The sequence below is a fragment of the Saimiri boliviensis genome, chromosome 10, assembly GCF_048565385.1.
Source record: "Saimiri boliviensis isolate mSaiBol1 chromosome 10, mSaiBol1.pri, whole genome shotgun sequence".
In the NCBI taxonomy this organism is placed as follows: Eukaryota; Metazoa; Chordata; class Mammalia; order Primates; family Cebidae; genus Saimiri; species Saimiri boliviensis.
Genome location: NC_133458.1, coordinates 71,313,002 through 71,333,506, shown reverse-complemented (window position 1 = coordinate 71,333,506; position 20,505 = coordinate 71,313,002). Strand labels below are relative to the sequence as shown.

Genomic DNA, 20,505 nt, shown 5'->3' with positions numbered 1-20,505 from the left:
AAATGTTTAATTTATGGTTGACAAAGGATGCTAGAAATAGAAAGTTTTTTGTGTGCTTGGAAAGCTCCTTAAAATTACTTAATCCAACCCACTTATTTAACAGACTAGAAAATTTAAGTGAATTTTATTTTCCTAATAGGAAATGTTAAGTGTGAGAGTGGTCAACTAAAGAATCAGAAATTTTCCTTCTCTCCTAATTTAATGGAGTGAACAAAATGACCCTTCCAGGGCCAACACTAATATTAATTCTACTGCAATTTTTAATAGCTACTTCAAGTATAAATCTGTAGAGACTTTATTATTATTATTATGCTCGTAACTTGCATTTACTAAGCACTTATCCATATGCAACATTCTTGGCTAAATGCTTTTCATATAGTGCCTCATTGACTCTTCCCAGCAACCCTTTGAAGTAGGTGCAGTTTTTATCCTAATTTTACAGATGAAGAAACTTGTACTTAGAGAGGTTAATTATTGGCCAAAAGTACACCCAGCTTGTTGTCACAGCTATAACAAGCTGGAGGTGTCACAGGTGGTAAAGGAATTTACCAAGACAGTTGTAGATAAAGAAAGGCAGATGTATTAGAGAAAGTATGAAAATATGTTGCAAGGTTGCAACAGGCAGATCAGAAGAGAAGGGACTTCGTAGACGTGGGGTGGGATTGGAGAGAAGCTTTATAGGGTTGTGCTGGAGGGAGCTGCTGTACCGAAGGAGGTCATTGGGCCCACAGAGCAAGGTCATTGTGCCAGGAAGAGGTCATTGTTTGTGATTCCCCATTTCTCAGAACAACTGTTCATTGTTCTTTCCCACCTGGGGCTCTCTCCCACCTGGGACCCGTTCCTCATTGTGAATCAAGATTTGAAAACAGACAGTATGGCTTCAAAATTCCTTATTACTGTTCTATTCTACCTCATACTACTTTTCTGAAGGAAAACTTCTCTGTACTTTGTTCTCTTTTGCTATATGAAAACCAGAAAGTAGTAGAAAAATAACATTGCATTTTGTGAGCTTAAAAAAAATCATTCATCATGTATTGTTCCCTTATGCCCTTACTTATGGCATCTCCTGATCATACGGAACATTTTTGAGAAAGGCAAAACTCCTACAAGCATGCTCAATATCCTATATAAAATTAGTCCCCAAGGGAGGTACCCAAGAGCACACTGCTCTGTGAACCCTGAAACTGTATTCCTAACTTGTAGAAAGCAGAATTGTAACCAAGATGGTCTCTCACGGAGCCATCTGTGTTCATCAGTATTCTGCCCTAGAGAAGTTCTGGGTCAGGTCTTCTTTCAGGTCAGCTCTTCTTTGTTCTGGAGTGAAATGGAATGAATGAGAATGTCTTCCCAGAAGCTATACGCAGGGTCACTTCAGACGCTGGAGAATTTCCAGTAAAGAAGAGGATCAAAGGGTCAGGATGAAATTCTTATAGTCCAACTTGGAACAAACCACATCCTTTATTTTTTTCATTTACAATTGATCTTTGACCTCTTGGTACAACTAGATATGCTACATGGTTTCCTTTTCTGAATAGGAGCTTCTTATTTTTATCCTTGAATTGTGTCTTCAGTGTAACTTTTCCAGGGAATCGGTAAAGTAGGATAATTTGATTACTTTTTTATTTTAGATTTAGTGATTTATTCAATAAGTTTTTGAGACCAGAAACATACATTCTTGGGAACTTTGAAATATATTTTAATGTGAAAATACAATGTATTCATTTCCTGGAGCTGCTGTAACAAAATACCACACACTGGATAGCTTAAAACAACAGCAATTTATTCTCCCACACCTCTGGAGACTAGAAGTCCAAAACTAAAGTGTCAAGGGTTGGTTTCTTCCAAAGGCTTTGGAGGAGAATCTGCTTGGTATCACTCTCCTACCTTCTGGTGATGGCTGGTAGTCCTTGGCTTGTAGAACCATCACTCCAGTGTCTGCTGCCAGCTTCGCATGGCATTCTCTCTGTGTCTCTGTGTTGTTGGAAAATCCGGGTTCTTGTCATATGACCAGGATAATTTAGGCACTCAGACACTTTGAAGGTTGAGGGATTATGGAATTTATTGGACAAAAAGGAAAAGACTCTCAGCAAAGTGAGAGGGGTTTCTGTTAACAGGCCCGCATTTCACAGACTGAATCCCAGGTTACCACCCAGGAACAGGAGAGGCCAGGCTTGCTCCCTGCTGCAAATGGCAGGAACTTCCACAGCTCCACCCCATTCTCCCAGTGTGCAGGCTGGTCGGAGGGTGTCTGGGGACCCCATTATACTTGGCTGTCTCATTTATGTCTCCACATGGTCATCTTCTCATAAGAACACCAGTCATACTGCAACAGGGAACAATCTTACTCTAGTATGATTTTAACATAACTTAAGTAATTATATCTCCAGCAACCCTATTTCCAAATAAATTCACTTGCTGAGGTATTGGAGATTAGAGCTTGAACGTATTTTTGTCGGGGAGGGGAGCACGCACAATTCATATATATATGTACAGTTTTTTAAATTATTGCAAAGCCATCACCATCTAATCACAGCCTTGGTCATGAAATCAGACACTCTTAGACCCAGAAAATCCTTCCATTTTCCTAGAATCTTCTGCCTCACAGCTCCTCCATCGTACCAGAGGTAACTGTTATCTTAATCAGATCTTTGCATTTCTTTTCAGTTTAACTGCTTTTTTTTTATAACAGCTAAACAAGATAGCTGCATTTCATTTATTTTTGAACTTTGAATAAATGGAATCATAAACACAAATTATTTTGACTTACTTCTTTCACTCAACATTGTGTTGGTGAAAATAATCTATCCTGTGCTGTTTAGCTCTCATGTGTTCATTTTATTATGTCTGTCTTTTAGCATGAGTAATCCACAACTTATCCATTCAACTAGAGATGGGCATTGCCAGTGTCAGGCTATCCCAATCACTGATGCCATGGGCATTCTTGCACATCCTTGTACTCTGGTGCTCACGTGCAGGGGTTTCTCTGGGCTCTATATCTATGTGTGAAATTGCTGGGTCACTAGGTATGCATATCTTCAACTTCATTAGGTACTGTCAAATAAGCAATTGTATCAGCTTACATTCTGATAAGCTATGTGTGAGGGTTTCTCATGGTACTACATCCTTATCAACACTGGCATTTTCTATTTAATTTTAGCCAGTTTGGTGGGTGCAGAGTGATATCTCATTGCATTTGAATGATTTCCTATTACCAATTAAGTTGGACACGTTAATACTTTTATTGACCAACAGGGCTTTTATATTACTCTCATAAGCATTTCCATGTTGTTATATAGTCATTTCAAACATAATTTAAAAATAACTACATAGTCCTTAGAGTAAGTTGACCCTACTGTGCTGACTTTTTCCAAAATTTTGATCTTAAAACTAGTACTACAATTAATAATTTTGTGTGTAAGTTTTAAGATTTTTCCTTAGAATAAATTCCCCCAAAATAGAATTATTAAGCTGAAATATTTGAACTATGTTGAGTCTTTATGAATAATTACCAAAAGTCATATATATATATATACCTATGATACACAAGACTAGTTATTTCACTAACTAGTATATTACACATTTAAATAGAAATTATTACTAGTTTGGTAGCAAAAAAAGTTTTATTTTTTAAAATCCAAATTCATTTATTACAGTTTAGACACTTTCTCTGTAATTATTAACTAGTGATACTTATTTTTTAGTTAATTGTCCAGATTTATTTCATTGCCTCTTTATTAAGTGAAATCATTGTACTTAGTATTTTTTATGAGCTCTTCATGAAGAGATAAGCTTATGCTATCACAGTTGCTATAAACATTTTAATCAGTTTATTTTAATTTTTCCTAAATACAGTGATATTAACTTTAGAGTGTCAAGGTTTTTCTTGTCTGTTCCTTTGTATCAGAATGTCCTACTCCTTTCAGAAGTAGCATAACAGTCTAGATTAATTATAATCTAGGCCGGGCGTGGTAGCTTACTCTTGTAATCCCAGCACTTTAGGAGGCTGAGGCAGGTGGATCACCCGAGGTCGGGAGTTCAAGACCAGCCTGATCAACATAGAGAAACCCTGTCTCTACTAAAAATACAAAAAAAAAAAAAAAAAAAAAAAAAAAAAAAAAAAAAATAGCTGGGCGTGGTGGTGCATGTCTATAATCTCAGCTACTCGGGAGGCTGAAATATGAGAATCACTTGAATCTGAGAGGTGGAGGTTGCGGTGAGCAGATATCATGCCGTTGCACTCCAGCCTGGGCAACAAGAGCAAAACTCTGGCTCCAAAATAATAATAATAATTATTATTATTATCTCGTTTTTATAAATGTTAAAAAGGTTAATATTTGATTCATCTGGATTTTATTTTGGTGTACACATCAATTTAAGAAGAATTGACATTTGGAGTCATTCCATACAGTCTGTTTCTCTAAAAAGTTTTATGTTTCTATAAACTATACCATATAAAATTTGTAGCAGTTTTCATTCTAGGTGGGCAGAGTACATTGTTTCTGGAGTGAAGTGACTTTGAATGGGAGAAGGTCCTTCATGAACCTTTTAACTTATACAAGAGGGTCTCCAGAACTAGTTTGCAAATGAGACAGGTAAAACTTTAAATTTTCTCTGCATGATAAAGAAGGAATTTTCGGATTTCATCTGTGGTAAAAGCAACCTGGTTTGTGTGAACTGAGAATGGGATGAAGAAGAGAGAGAGGATAAGAATTTCAACAGAGAAGATGGAGGCCCCTCCCTGTCCTGATGGTCTTGATTTCTCGAAGAGCCCTTGTGTGGAAAGAGATGGGTACTAAATGGGAGGATCAACGCAGATCAGTGCTTCCCAGCCCTTCCAGACACTTCCTGTGCTGCAGTGAGAGCCATAGAGAACATCATCTACCTTCACACATAATCTTTTTAAAATAAACATAATGCCCTAGCTAATTTGTAGAGGCAAAATTATGATTGTTACAAATAATATAGTTAAATTACAGTGATGGAGAGTAAGATTCAAATGTTAATATTAAAAAAAGATTATCCTAAATGATATAATGAAATATGATCTGCTCGAACCTATGTGTAGGATCTGAACAGCTACATATTCAAACTAACACAGGTGTTTTATATTGTAATTCAAATACCATAAGAAACATCGCCATCATGAATAGTATTCCAAAATAAGAAAAATTACTGGTAAAGTTCTGAATAAATCAAAGTTCAGCCTCACTTTATTTTATACCATAGCTGCATCTCCAGAATTGTCTATAGTTATTTAAAAATTCAAAGTTTTTTTATGTTTATATATGAAACAGAAATCTCTGTTGTGTTACTGCATCCAAATATCTATTACTACATCAGCACCAAATCTAAGATTTTCTAATGAATTATGAAATATTCGAACAAAGAGAAAATTCCAGAAAATACTGATACCTATGTACCATATCCATATTTGACAGAATTTAATTATTGTCATATTTGCTTTAGTTTTCTTTTGTTTTATGATAAAATTTTACCTAAAACCCTAGCCCTTTTCTTTCTTCTCCTCTCCCATTTTTTTCCCTCCATAGAGGTAACTACAATTCTAAAATTGATGCTTGTCATTGCTTGGTAAATTTTTGTCCTTTTTACTATTGACATGTGTATCCATTTAAAAATATACTATTATTTTGTGTTTTGAAAGGCTAGATACATTGTATCTCACTTTTTAAACCTGTTTTTATCCATCACAATATGTCTGAATGGAGAACTGTTTTTTGAATTTCAACTGCTGAGCAGAATTACCTTGTATAAACCACAGTTTAGCTATTCCTTTACCAAGGATAGTAAATTTGTTTTAGCTTTTCCCCAATAGTAAATATCTTTCAAATTGTGCAACAGTTACTTGAGAGGAAGAAATAGAATTACTGGGGAGTAACCTATGAACATTTTCAACCATATTAAATTATATTCATCAGTGTATATATCAATTTATATGTCCATCAGTAGAATTTAAAGGTTCAAAATCATTTCCAACATTTCATACTCTCAAACTTTTTGGGGTTGCCAATTAAATGGTATTTTGATTTGCATTCCCTTGATTACCAGTAAAGTGTATCCTCATGTGTTTGCAGGCCACAGAATCTCATTTGTAAGACTTGTCTCTTCATAGCTTCTGCCCATTTTTCATTGGGTTGTGGTTTTATTTATTTTTCAGAATATATAAAGATCAACTATGAAGAAAATGATAAAAATTTTATTGACGGCAAAAGACCTAATAAATGGAAATTTGTACTACGTTCATAGAAAGACTCAAGTGTAAAGATGGCAATTCTTTCAAAATTAATCTGTAAATTCAATGCAATTCAAACATTTTTCCCAACAAAATTTACAGAGTGAAGAACAAACAGAGCAAATCAATTTTGGAAAAGAGAAGTAAAAAGAATGTGAAGGAAATTTTTTTTTAATTTAAAAAGAATAAAATGGAAAGAAAAGACAGTAATAAGGGGTACTTACCCCACCAAATATCAAAGCAAACTGTAATTAAAATAGTGTGGTATTAATGCATGGAGAGAAAGCCTGATGATGAAATAGACTGTAAAGCCTAGAAACAGACCTACCTGCAGAAAGCATCTGTACTGACAGGTGTGGCAGTGGAGAAATAATGAACTATTAATAAATGTATTGGAACCGAAGACTAACAATATTGTAAAAGCACAGATTTCATCTCTAGTATGTGTGTGTAAGAATGGGTGGTGGGGAGTGGGAATGTGTGTGTTTAATTTCAGATAGATTAAAAGCAAATGAAAAGCTAAGTAACAAGCTTCTAAGATAAAGGTGTAGGAGTAGGGATTGGAAAAGAATGGGCAATAATCTGTATTCTGTCACTATATTTCCAGAATACCCTCTCAGCTTATTTACTTTTGATGGGTGCATTTTTAGCCAAGCCTCTATCAGATCTGAAACAACAGAGAATTATTTTTATACTCCCCCACTAGTTGAGCTTGTTTGGATACTTTCCAATAAATGTGAGTTTGTAGACAGAGGGTTAATTGTTTTCACTTTGTGCAGTCTTTTAGTTGGCTGGAAGAGTAGGAGAGACCAGCTGAACAGCTGTTAATGGCATATTTTGTTTCTGCTCCTTTTATCCATAACTTTCCTAAAGATCCTGAAGTGCAGTACCCACCACCGTGCCAGAACACATGTGCCCTGTTGGGGGGACACTAGGGATGTACCATAGCATTGAATACAATGCCCAGCACTAAAATTTAATATTTTATTAAAGGTTTATCTGGGCTTAGATGTTTTCATTAATTCTACCAAAAATTGGACCTACCCATTTCATCTCCAAACAAAGGAATATTTTTTAGATGACGATATTTTTTCTCCCACTCTGTTTTGAAACATTCATCATATTCAAAAAGGAAACATTTCTTTATGTATTGAAAACCATAAAACTCTTTTTGCTTAAAATATTCACCACCCACCAATTATCAAGTAAGTTATAGTCAATGAAAAGAAATCCCCTCTCACAGTTTTTAAGTCCAGTCCTCAAATACATGACTTAAAACACAATAAATAACTAATGACTGCCTTTTTAACCTCACCTTAAAAAAGTACACTTTTCTTAGAAAAGGTATTAAGACAGGTCAGAAAGACCATGGAGAAAATATTACCATGGTTTATTAGTAAGGATTTGAGAAGGAATTTGGTTCCATTTACTAGCTTCAGGTAGAAGTTTAGAATCCTCATTAATTGTTTTTTATCTGAGATATTTGATTCTTGTTAGTTTATACTTGGTCTCATCACCTTGACCTGCAACTGCCTCAGTACAAAACCCTGTTGGGCTGTTATACGTAGGCTTCTGTGCAGATAAAGAACAGCACATTTGTCATGCATTCTTTTATGAAAATATTAATAGCGTCTGCTATTTTTTGAGCACTCACCAAGAGTTTTACATATATTGTCTCACTTATTTTTTACAGTACGAATTATTTAGAAATATCTATTACTCAAAGATTACATCCCTTTTATTCTATTCAGGGCTTTTCATTTGCTGCATGTTCTGGAATTGTTTCTCAAGTCTGCTTCTTGGTCAAGGATGCAATTTTGTACAGTGTCGAGTATGTTATGAACTGTCACCAATGTATATTTTCAGTTGGCTGCTTTGTCCTAGTTTCAGTATTGCCCTTTCAGTCTACATTCTGCAGGAAATATATTCTCCTGTATCTTCCATATTCTTGTCTCAAATGAAATCTTAAATGAAATACCATTTCCCTTAAGTTCCCATTTATCTGATACATTCTCTAGAATCTGGGGTTGAAAACTACCTTCTTCTAGAGCAACAAGAACCATTACTTCCTCACCTGTGCACTTCATCCTTTAAGACTTATATCCAGGGAAATTACTCTTTATGTCTTATCTACAAACTTACTAACTTCCAGCAACTCTCCCATTTTCCCTGAAGACACAGGTGTCTGGCTTAAGTCTTCTGTTGATCTCTGTCCTGATATCATCTTGCTAAGCTTTTGTGGTTGGTCCATCCAACACACTTGCACTCACAATTCCTAAACCTTCTGGGGCAAATTTTATTGCAATTATCAAAAATCTCGTTGGTCATTCCTGCAGTGGACTGTTAACGGTTTATACATCACCTTGTTGGAATCAGTTTGAGTTAGTGGTTCCAGTTGCCCAGTTTCATCTCTATCTTACCCTTAGCTAGGTTATTCAACTCTTTCTTGAGTGACAATATAGTCTATTTTTTTTTCTTTGGGCTAGGATTTAATCAGAATAAACTTAATTATGCTGTTGTAACAACACTCATATTTCAGTGGCTTAGAGCAACAGTTTCTTCACTGTCACATTGTGCACTGCAGTTCCGGGGGCAATCCAGAATCAAGGGCTTCCATTTGATCTCTCAGGGCTCCAAGCTGCCTCGATCTTATGGCTTCAAACCATCTCTACCCAAGGTTTGCCCCACTATCACAATACTATGGGGAGGAGAAGGCTTTAAAAATCTCTCATGGACTTTTCATTGTCTGAGTCTGGAAGCCACTCTTATTTCTTTTGTTCATATGTCATTAGCTAGAAGAGACATATGCCTGCTGAACTTCAAGGGGACTAGAAAGTATGGTCTTTCATAAGCCTGGAGTGGAAAAGAACTAGATATCAGTGAAAACTAGTTATTTCTACCATAGCTGAATTGAGTTTCTGTGGGTTTCAGTAAAAAGCGAACAAAAAATGCTGACTAATTCAGCATCTAGCTTTACCTTCTCTCTTTCGTCTTAGGGGAAGTGGGCTCTCTCCTCCAGTTTAAGACCAACACCTCCTTCTTTGCAATTGATCATACACCCAGCAGCAGAATGTTGCTCCACAGGTAATTTGTTTTTCTTTCTTTCTTTCTTTCTTTTTTTTTTTTGAGATGGAGTTTCACTCTTGTGACCCAGGCTGGAGTGCAATGGCGCAATCTCGGCTCACCGCAATCTCCACCTCCTGGGTTCAGGCAATTCTCCTGCCTCAGCCTCCTGAGTAGCTGGGATTACAGGCACGTGCCACCATGCCCAGCTGATTTTTTTTTTTTTTTTTTTGTATTTTTAGTAGAGACGGGGTTTCACCATGTTGACCAGGATAATCTCTGTCTCTTGACCTCGTGATCCACCCGCCTCAGCCTCCCAAAGTGCTGGGATTACAGGCGTGAGCCACCGCGCCCGGCCTCCACAAGTAATTTCTTTGTATTATTTATCCAACATTTCCATTCCCATGGATTCTTTGTCTTCATTTTGTAAGCATACTTAGGCTTTTGCAACTGGTTTCTCCCTTTTAGCTATCCTCCAAGTTCTTTTTATAGCTTTTTGTCTGAACTCTTGAAAGTGTGATCTCTGTTTTCTGCACCCTCTGTCTCACCACCCACACACTCCTCAGTCATCAAACCCTGCCTCTGTCCCCACACTCCACTGGAACTGCTCTGACAAAGGTCACCAGTGGCCTGTAATTTATTGTCTACATTTTTCAACCTTCTAGTTACCCACATTTCTACTACATATAATGATATTGACTCATTTCTTGAAATTCTTTATTTTTTCAGTTTCTTTGAGTGTGCTTTCTTCTCCGTCTCTGAAAACAAAGTCCGTGATGATTTTTCTGTGATTCCCTTTCTTCTCACTCCCTAAATTTTTGTTTCACTCTGGGTATCATCATTTGCTCCCTGCACTTCTTCTTATGCATAACTTCCTTGAGCAATGAAAACTACTATTTTCTATTTATCTGTGAACAGACAACTCCCCAAATTCTATGATCATATACATGATAAAAGATTTGTGTCTAGAATACATAAAGAACTATTATAACTAGGCCTGGCACAGTGGCTCATGTCTATAGCCCCAGCATTTTGGGGAGTCTGAGGCAGGAGGATTTCCTGAGCCCAGGAATTTGAGGTTACATTGAGCTATGATGGCCCTGCTGCACCTCAGCCTGGGCAACAGAGTGAGAGCCTGTCTCCAACAGTAACAACACACACACAAATAGAACTTGTACCACTTAATAGTAAAAAGCCAAATAGCCCTATTCAAAAACGGACAAAGTATATAAACAGACATTTCTAAGCAAACCATGTAAATGATCATTAACCCAGGGATAGAAAACACTTTCATTCTGGACATGGAAAGCTTGAGATGATAACTAAACATCCAGTGGAGACAGATTATATATGGCTGGATAGATGAGTCTGGAGTTCATGGAAGAGACTCAAACCAGAGATACAAGCTGAAAGTGAGCACCATTTAATGACATTTGAAGTCATAGGAGCAGATGAGATCACCCAGGTTTGAGTTCAGATGGAGAAAAGGGCCCCTTAGACAGAATCCTGGGGCATGCAACATTTAAAAATAGAAAAGAGTAACTGATCTAGCAAATAAGACTGAAGAAAGACCAGTAAAAGAATAGAAAACTACTCGGCTTTACAAATGCTTATTAAACCAAACCATTTGATACTTGGTCTGCTCTCATAACAAGTTTGTTCTTCTTTAACAGCTACTTGCATTTTTTTAAGCCATATCAAAAACAGAAAGCAAATATCACAAACTATTTCCCTTGTCTCCTGAAGCAAATCTTTTTCATATCAAAGCTTGTCTGCCAACTCCACAGAATATTGCTTCTCATCCCTTGGGAGACACATTTTTTTTCATCGAACCCATGTTTATTTATCATTTTGTTTATTTTTAATTTACTCAACCCTAAAGAAAAGATATCCTTCTAGATGTGCTATTGGAGAACAACCAAGATGCAGACACTGAACTCAGTCACCCTGTATTTATTTTATTTTTTATCTTTTTAATTCTGAAAAACCATTGATTAAAATTTAACAAAGTAACCATAGATAAGACTGAATAACTCAGACTTTGGAAAATGTACCATTACTGTATTATTTTGCACTAATCTTTTTGGGCTCATAAAATCAGAACATATCTTATGGTTGGAAAGGTGTTTTCATTGAAGGAAATGAATGCTGCTATTATCATTCAACTGAAAAAGAGGTTAATCCTAAAGAAGATTGATTTTTTTTTTAAGAGTACAAGTTTGGACAAATTGATAAGAACTTCTTCCTCCAGTCAGGGACAAAATTCTGTCTATTCTGGACTCAAAGGCAAGAGGAGGCCTGGACCAGACCAGCCATAGGGTAGAGGTAAAAGGCCCTGGCTAATGGAGGCAGGACTGGCGTGAAATAGGGAGATGACATGGTATGAAGGAGAATGGTACCAACGGGCATTGGGTTATCAGAAGCCGATTGTTTGAGAAGGAATTCATCAAGCCACAGTGGGTCTCCCTTTTTGAGTGGCAGCAACAGCAGCAAAAGCAAGGGTGATGATGCCCATCTCTGGAGCAGCCAACATCTTTGATAGTAAGTAAGGAGTCCCTTAGCTCAGGGGGAACACCAGGGTTTACTCTACAACCAGTGGCTTACAGAAAGAACAATTGCGACTGGAGGGTGACTCACGCCTGTAATCCCAGCACTGTGGGAGGCCAAGGCGGGTGGATCAAGAGGTCAAGAGATTGAGACCATACTGGTCAACATGGTGAAACCCCATCTCTACTAAAAATACAAAAATCAGCTTAGCATGGTGGCACATACCTGTAGTCCCACCTACTCAGGAGGCTGGAGCAGGAGAATGGCTTGAACCCAGAATGTGGAGGTTGCAGTGAGCCGAGATTGCACCGCTGCATTCCAGCCTGGCAACAGAGTGAGACTCTGTCTTAAAAAAAAAAAAGAAGAAAAAGAAAAAAAGAAAAGAAAGAACAATTGCTTGGATAGAGGTGGTCTCTACTGGGGATTCATATCAGGAAGGAGCACCTTGAAGAAAGATTCCTTGCTAACACAGTATGTGGCAGACCACAGTTTTTAAACACAGGGGTACCTAGGTGTGATACTGTCTATGTCACCAGCTGGTGAAACTAGAGCTATGGCTACATAAAGGTTTAGAACAGCCCCTTAGGTGAATGGAAGAGGAAAGTTTTCTCCCCAGATCCCTTTGCATTTCTGCCTTTATCTCAGCCCATCATCTCCTTAGGTCTCATAGAGGCCATGTCCCCTTCACACTTTGGGTGGGATTAAGCAAAAGCCTTCACAATTTTTGTCTGCTTCTTGCAGAAAGGCCATTTCAGAATTATCCTCCCCTGCACTGAAGGGTAAGGCTCTCTCTTTGCTGGGGACAGAGTATTTAATGGACTCCAGGTTGCACTTCTTTGTACCATCTTCATCACTGAGAAATGGGTAAGACAGGTAGTGGTTAATCATCTGAAAGTATCTTTTTGAATGCCTGACAGGTTGCATACTGTGAGTTGTATTCTCAATGAATACAGAATAATGAAGTTAAGGGAAGGCAGAACTTGTGTACCCTGAAGCCAGACACTGAACATGTCAGTCAACCTCTTCCTCTAACTCTTGGGGGGCTGTCTGTCCATTTTGTTTTAGAGGGACATCCAAGGCCAGGTGCAGTGGTTCACACCTGTAATCCCAGCACATTGGGAGACCAGAGATCGAGACCATCCTGACCAACATGGTGAAACCCCATCTCTACTAAAGTGCAAAAAATTAGCCAGGCCTGGTGGCACGCGCCTGTAACTTCAGCTACTCAGGAGGCTGAGGCAGAGGACTCTCATGTACCCTGGAGGTGGAGGTTGTAGTGAGCTGACATCGTGCCACTGCACTCCAGCCTAGGCAACAGAGTGAGACTCTGTCTCAAAAAAATAAAAAAATAAAAAATAAATAAAAGAGAGACATCTGAATCCACTCCCTTTTATGATGTAATTAATAGAAATTTCACCATTCTTTGGTTTATAGTTTGTTCATATATTTAGTTTACATAGCTATTGCTAAAAAGCTTTTTTGGTAAGTTTTTCTTTCTTTTTTTATTGCATTTTAGGTTTTGGGGTACATGTGATGAACATGCAAGATTGTTGCATAGGTACACACTTGGCAGTGTGGTTTGCTGCCTTCCATCCCCTCACCTGTATCTGTCATTTCTCCCCATGCTATCTCTTCCCACCTCCCCACCCCCCCGCCCCTCCCCCATTTCCCCCCAATGGACCCCAGTGTGTAGTGCTCCCCTCCCTGTGTCCATGTGTTCTCATTGTTCAACACCCACCTATGAGTGAGAATATACGGTGTTTGATTTTCTGCTCTTGTGTCAGTTTGCTGAGAATGATGGTTTCCAGGTTCATCCATGTCCCTACAAAGGACGTGAACTCATCGTTTTTGATGGCTGCGTAATATTCCATGGTGTATATGTACCACATTTTCCCTATCCAGTCTATCATTGTTGGGCATTTGGGTTGGTTCCAGGTCTTTGCTATTGTAAACAGTGCTGCAATGAACATTCGTGTGCACGTGTCCTTGTAGTAGAATGATTTATAATCCTTTGGATATATACCCAGTAATGGGATTGCTGGGTCAAATGGGATTTCTATTTTTAGGTCCTTGAGGAATCGCCACACTGTCTTCCACAATGGTTGAATTAATTTACATTCCCACCAACAGTGTAAAAGTGTTCCTATTTCTCCACATCCTCTCCAGCATCTGTTGTTTCCCGATTTTTTAATGATCGCCATTCTAATTGGTGTGAGATGGTATCTCAATGTGGTTTTGATTTGCATTTCTCTGATGACCAGTGATGATGAGCATTTTTTCATATGTTTGTTGGCCTCCTGTATGTCTTCTTTTGTAAAGTGTCTGTTCATATCCTTCGCCCATTTTTGAATGGGCTTGTTTGTTTTTTTCTTGTAGATCTGCTTTAGTTCTTTGTAAATTCTGGATATCAGCCCCTTGTCAGATGGGTAGACTGCAAAAATTTTTTCCCATTCTGTTGGTTGCCGATTCACTCTACTGACTGTTTCTTTTGCCGTGCAGAAGCTGTGGAGTTTGATTAGGTCCCTTTTGTCTATTTTGGCTTTTGTTGCCATTGCTTTTGGCGTTTTGGTCATGAAGTCCTTGCCTACACCGATGTCCTAAATGGTTTTGCCTAGATTTTCTTCTAAGGTTTTCATGGTATTAGGTCTGATGTTTAAGTCTTTAATCCATCTGGAGTTAATTTTGGTGTAAGGTGTCAGGAAGGGGTCCTGTTTCTGCTTTCTGCACATGGCTAGCCAGTTTTCCCAACACCATTTATTAAACAGGGAGTCCTTTCCCCATTGCTTGTTTTTGTCAGGTTTGTCGAAGATCAGATGGTTGTGGGTATGTTGTATTTCCTCTGAGACCTCTGTTCTGTTACATTGGTCTATATCTCTGTTTTGGTACCAGTACCATGCTGTTTTGATTACTCTAGCCTTGTAGTATAGTTTGAAGTCCGGTAGTGTGATGCCTCCTGCTTTGTTCTTTTTGCTTAGAATTGACTTGGCTATGCGGGCTCTCTTTTGGTTCCATATGAAGTTTAAGGTGTTTTTTTCCAGTTCTGTGAAGAAGGTCATTGGTAGCTTGATGGGAATAGCGTTGAATCTGTAGATTACTTTGGGCAGTATGGCCATTTTCAAGATGTTGATTCTTCCTAACCATGAACATGGAATGTTTCTCCATCTGTTTGTATCCTCTCTTATTTTGTTGAGCAATGGCTTGTAGTTCTCCTTGAAGAGGTCCTTTACGTTCCTTGTTAGTTGTATTCCTAGGTACTTTATTCTCTTTGTAGCAATTGTGAATGGCAGTTCGTTCTTGATTTGGCTCTCTTGAAGTCTATTACTGGTGTATAGGAATGCTTGTGATTTTTGCACGTTGATTTTGTATCCTGAGACTTTGCTGAAGTTGTTTATCAGTTTCAGGAGACTTTGGGCTGAGATGATGGGGTCTTCCAGATATACAATCATGTCATCTGCAAATAGAGACAATTTGATTTCCTCCTTTCCAATTTGGATACCCTTTATTTCTTTTTCTTGCCTGATTGCTCTGGCTAGAACTTCCAGAACTATATTGAATAGGAGTGGTGAGAGAGGGCACCCTTGTCTAGTGCCAGATTTCAAAGGGAATGCTTCCAGTTTTTGCCCATTCAGTATGATATTGGCTGTTGGTTTGTCGTAAATAGCTTTTATTGTTTTGAGATACGTTCCGTCAATACCTAGTTTATTGAGGGTTTTTAGCATAAAGTGTTGTTGAATTTTGTCAAAAGCCTTCTCTGCATCAATTGAGATAATCATGTGGTTTTTGTCTTTGGTTCTGTTTATGTGGTGAATTACGTTTATGGACTTGCGTATGTTGAACCAGCCTTGCATCCCCGGGATGAATCCTACTTGATCATGGTGGATGAGCTTTTTGATATGCTGTTGCAATCGGTTTGCCAGTATTTTATTGAAGATTTTTGCATCTATGTTCATCATGGATATTGGCCTGAAATTTTCTTTTCTTGTTGAGTCTCTGCCGGGTTTTGGTATCAGGATGATGTTTGTCTCGTAAAATGATTTGGGAAGAATTCCCTCCTTTTGGATTGTCTGGAATAGTTTCAGAAGGAATGGTATCAGCTCCTCTTTGTATGTCTGGTAGAATTCAGCTGTGAACCCATCTGGACCTGGGCTTTTTTTGGGTGGTAGGCTCTTTATTGCTGCCTCGACTTCAGACCATGTTATTGGTCTATTCAGGGTTTCAGCTTCTTCCAGGTTTAGGCTTGGGAGGATGCAGGTGTCCAGGAATTTATCCATTTCTTCCAGGTTTACTAGTTTATGTGCATAGAGTTGTTTGTAATAATCTCTGATGATGGTTTGGATTTCTGTGGAATCTGTGGTGATATCACCTTTATCGTTTTTTATTGCATCAATTTGGTTATTCTCTCTTTTCTTTTTTATTAATCTGGCTAGTGGTCTATTTTGTTGATCTTTTCAAAAAACCAGCTCCTGGATTTATTGATTTTTTGAAGAGATTTTTGTGTCTCTATTTCCTTCAGTTCTGCTCTGATCTTAGTTATTTCCTGTCTTCTGCTAGGTTTTGAGTTTTTTTGATCTTGCTCCTCTAGCTCTTTCAATTTTGATGATAGGGTGTCAATTTTAGCTCTCTCCTTTCTTCTCATGTGGGCACTCATTGCTATATATTTTCCTCTAGAGACTGCTTTAAATGTGTCCCAGAGATTCTGGTATGTTGTGTCTTCGTTCTCATTGGTTTCGAAGAACATCTTTATCTCTGCCTTCATTTCATGTTTATCCAGTCAACATTCAAGAGCAAGTTGTTCAGTTTCCATGAAGGTGTGCGGTTCTGAGTTAGTTTCTGCATTCTGAGTTCTAACTCGATTGCACTGTGGTCTGAGAGACTGTTTGTTATGATTTCTGTTCTTTTGCATTTGCTGAGGAGTGATTTATTGCCAATTATGTGGTCAATTTTAGAGTAGGTGTGATGTGGTGCTGAGAAGAATGTATATTCTGTGGATTTGGGGTGGAGAGTTCTGTAAATGTCTATTAGGTTTGCTTGTTCCAGGTCTGTATTCAGGTCCTGGATATCCTTGTTGATTTTCTGTCTGGATGATCTGTCTAATATTGACAATGGGGTGTTAAAGTCTCCCACTATTATTGTGTGGGAGTCTAAGTCTCTTTGTAAGTCATTAAGAACTTGCCTTATGTATCTGGGTGCTCCTGTATTGGGTGCGTATATATTTAGGATCGTTAGCTCTTCTTGTTGCAGTGATCCTTTTACCATTATGTAATGTCCTTCTTTGTCTCTTTTGATCTTTGTTGCTTTAAAGTCTATTTTATCAGAGATGAGAATTGCAACTCCTGCCTTTTTTTGCTCTCCATATGCTTGGTAGATCTTCCTCCATCCCTTTATTTTGAGCCTTTGTGTATCCTTGCATGTAAGATGGGTTTCCTGGATACAGCACACTGATGGGTTTTGGCTTTTTATCCAATTTGCCAGTCTGTGTCTTTTGATTGGGGCATTTAGTCCATTGACACTTAGGGATAGTATTGTTATGTGTGAATTTGATACTGTCATTTTGATGCTACCTGGCTGTTTTGTTGGTTAGTTGATGCAGATTCTTGATTGTGTTGATGCTCTTTTACCATTTGGTGTGTTTTTGGAGTGGCTGGTACTGGTTGTTCCTTTATATGTGTAGAGCCTCTTTCAGGAGTTCTTGTAGAGCAGGTTTGGTGGTGATGAAATCTCTGAGTGCTTGCTTGTTCACAAAGGATTTTATTTTTCCTTCACTTATGAAGCTTAGTTTGGCTGGATAGGAGATTCTGGGTTGAAAGTTCTTTTCTTTAAGGATGTTGAATATTGGCCCCCAATCTCTTCTGGCTTGTAGGGTTTCTGCTGAGAGATCTGCTGTGAGTCTAATGGGCTTCCCTTTGTGGGTAACCCGACCTTTCTCTCTGGCTGCCCTTAGCATGTTCTCTTTCATTTCAACCCTGGTGAATCTGACGATTATGTGCCTTGGGGTTGCTCTTCTTGAGGAATATCTTTGTGGTGTTCTCTGTATTTCCTGGATTTGAATATTGGTCTGCCTTGCTAGGTTGGGGAAGTTTTCCTGGATAATATCCTGAAGAGTATTTTCCAGCTTGGATTCATTCTCTTCATCACATTCAGGTACACCTATCAGACGTAGATTAGGTCTTTTCACATAGTCCCACATTTCTTGAAGATTTTGTTCATTCCTTTTTGTGCTTTTTTCCCTGTTCTTGCCTTCTCTTTTTATTTCATTGAGTTGATCTTCGACCTCTGATATCCTTTCTTCTGCTTGGTCAATTCGGCTGTTGAAGCTTGTGCATGCTTCACGAAGTTCTCGTGTTGGGTTTTTCAGCTCCATCAATTCACTTATACTCCTCTCTATGCTGTCCATTCTCGTCAGCAGTTCGTCCAATCTTTTTTCAAGGTTCCTATTTTCTTTGCGTTGGGTTAGAACATGTTCTTTTAGCTCATTGTAGTTTCTTACTACCCACCTTCTGAAGTCTGATTCTGTCATTTCTTCATCCTCCTTCTCCATCCGGTCTGGTTCCCTTGCTGGTGAGGAGTTGTGATCCCTTTTAGGAGGAGAGGTGTTCTGATTTCGGGAGTTTTCATCCTTTTTGCGCTGGTTTCTTCCCATTTTTGTGGGTTTATCCACCTGTTGTCTGTCTCTGTCCCAGGGAGTTGGAGCTTTATGAGTTTCCGTTGCACTACTGCCTTTTTTGATTTTTCTTTCAGGTCGGGCCCGCCCAGCTAGCAGCACGCCTAGCCATTGCCTGCCTGCAGGGGCTTTGCTGAGCTGCTGTGGGCTCCGCCCAGCTGCCCTGAGCTCTTCCCTGCAGTCCTTTTTATATGGGCGTAGTTAGAACTGTTTCGGCAACGGTGGCCCCGCCTCTGTTATGGTGGACTCTCTCTGTTGTGGCAGGTTGCCTCGGCAACGGCAGCCTGCCTCCGTAGTGGTGGAGAGTCTCAGTAATGGCGGAAGCCCCTCCCCCACGGAGCCGGACCATCCCTGTTCAGCTGTGCTTGGTTTGGAGGGCTCAACCCAGAGGGTTTCCAATTACTGTTTTTGTTTTCGTTGTTGTTGGGGGTGGAGGGGTGGGACCAACCGAGCCTGATCACCTGGCTCCCTGACTCAGAGTCTTTTCTTTTAAGTTGAACGACCCCGCGTTCCGGTCGCTTGTTGAAAAGGCGCCGGGATCTCCCGTGCTGCAACTCACGGAGTCGGCTCGAACTGCGGCGCCGGCTCCTGGTGGATTTTTTGCCTAGGAATCTCCTGGCCTGACTCGCTATTTCAGATGAATGGGCAACTCTGTTGTCTCAGGGCTCTGCTCGCCAGCTAAGAGGGCTCCCAGACCAGTGGCTTTTGTACGGAGAACTGCAGCAACAGGGCGCGGTCACAGCAGCCGCGCGGGCGGAATCAGCCCCACAGGGGCCAAAACAGCCGCACCGGCTGGGACTGAGACGCTGGCGACCCCTCTGCCTGGGTATCTCCTGGTCTGTGGGCAATAAGAGTTCGTCTGGAAATGCGGCGTCCACTCACTCTCTGCACCTTCACTGGGAGCTGAAGTCCTGAGCTGTTCTTAGGCGGCCATCTTCCCAGCATTCCGGTAAGTTTTTCTGAATTTTTGTAGATGGTTTAACAGTAGGCAGGGAGAGGTGTATTAGAGGTGTATACGGTCTGTGCTAGCCTAGAAGGACTGCACTGTGGCAAAGTTACAGTGTCAGTGAGAAGTAATCAGCAAGGGAGCCCAGACTGAGTAGAGAAACAAATGACATTAAGAGAGAGTGAGAGACCTGTATACAAAATGGGGCAAAAAACTGGAGTCATGAAGACATTAAAGAACTGGCACAGTGTAACTGAGAGAAAATGATGGAGAGAGAAGAAAAAATACTGGAGCAATATAAAAAGCCAGGATGAGATCATGTGAGTGGACAGCTGACCTGGAGTGAAACGCAGGTGTTAGAATTGTGAGATCCAGGAGTTGTGAGGGTGATTTTTAGACTCAAAATTTATACCATCATCGAAATCCTTCACTGATGATGGCAGATTTAGAAAAATGGATCAGAACTGAGAGACAGATGACCAAGTTCTCGAAAGGGAATCACTTACATTACAGCAGATAGTAATGCCTAGGATGGGTAAGTGAGCATCCTAGCTTCTTATTGCTGCTGTCACAAGTTACCACAAACTGAGAGAATAGCTGAAAACAACACAAATTTGTTATTTTATAGTTATGAGGGTCAGATGTCCGACACAAGTCTCAGTGGATGTAAGGGTTAATTTTGTGTATTGGCTTGGCTGGGCCATATTGCTTAGCTATTTGGTCAAACAATATTCTGGATGTTTCTGTGATGGTATTTTTCTGGATGATACTGACATGTTAATCAGCAAACTTTGAGTTAAAAACAGATTGTTTCCTTTAACGTGGGTGGGCCTCATCCACTCAGTTGAAAGACTTAATCGAACCAAGACTGACCTCCCACAAGCCAGTAAGTGTTCTGGCAACAGACAGTATCTTTTCCCTAGGTCTCTGGCCCACTGGCCTTCCTTCTAGATTTCAGACTTGTACCTCCACATTGCATGAGCCATTTCCTTAAAATAAATCATTCTCTCTCTCTGAACACATGCACTCTTTCTCTCT

General features: G+C 39.4%; 1 protein-coding gene across 3 annotated transcripts in view; it reads right to left on the bottom strand.

Annotated features, from left to right (window-relative positions):
• The window catches only part of ASB4 (ankyrin repeat and SOCS box containing 4), a 58,752-nt gene that overhangs the window by 13,261 nt on the left and 24,986 nt on the right, over positions 1–20,505 (bottom strand). The window lies entirely within an intron of this gene.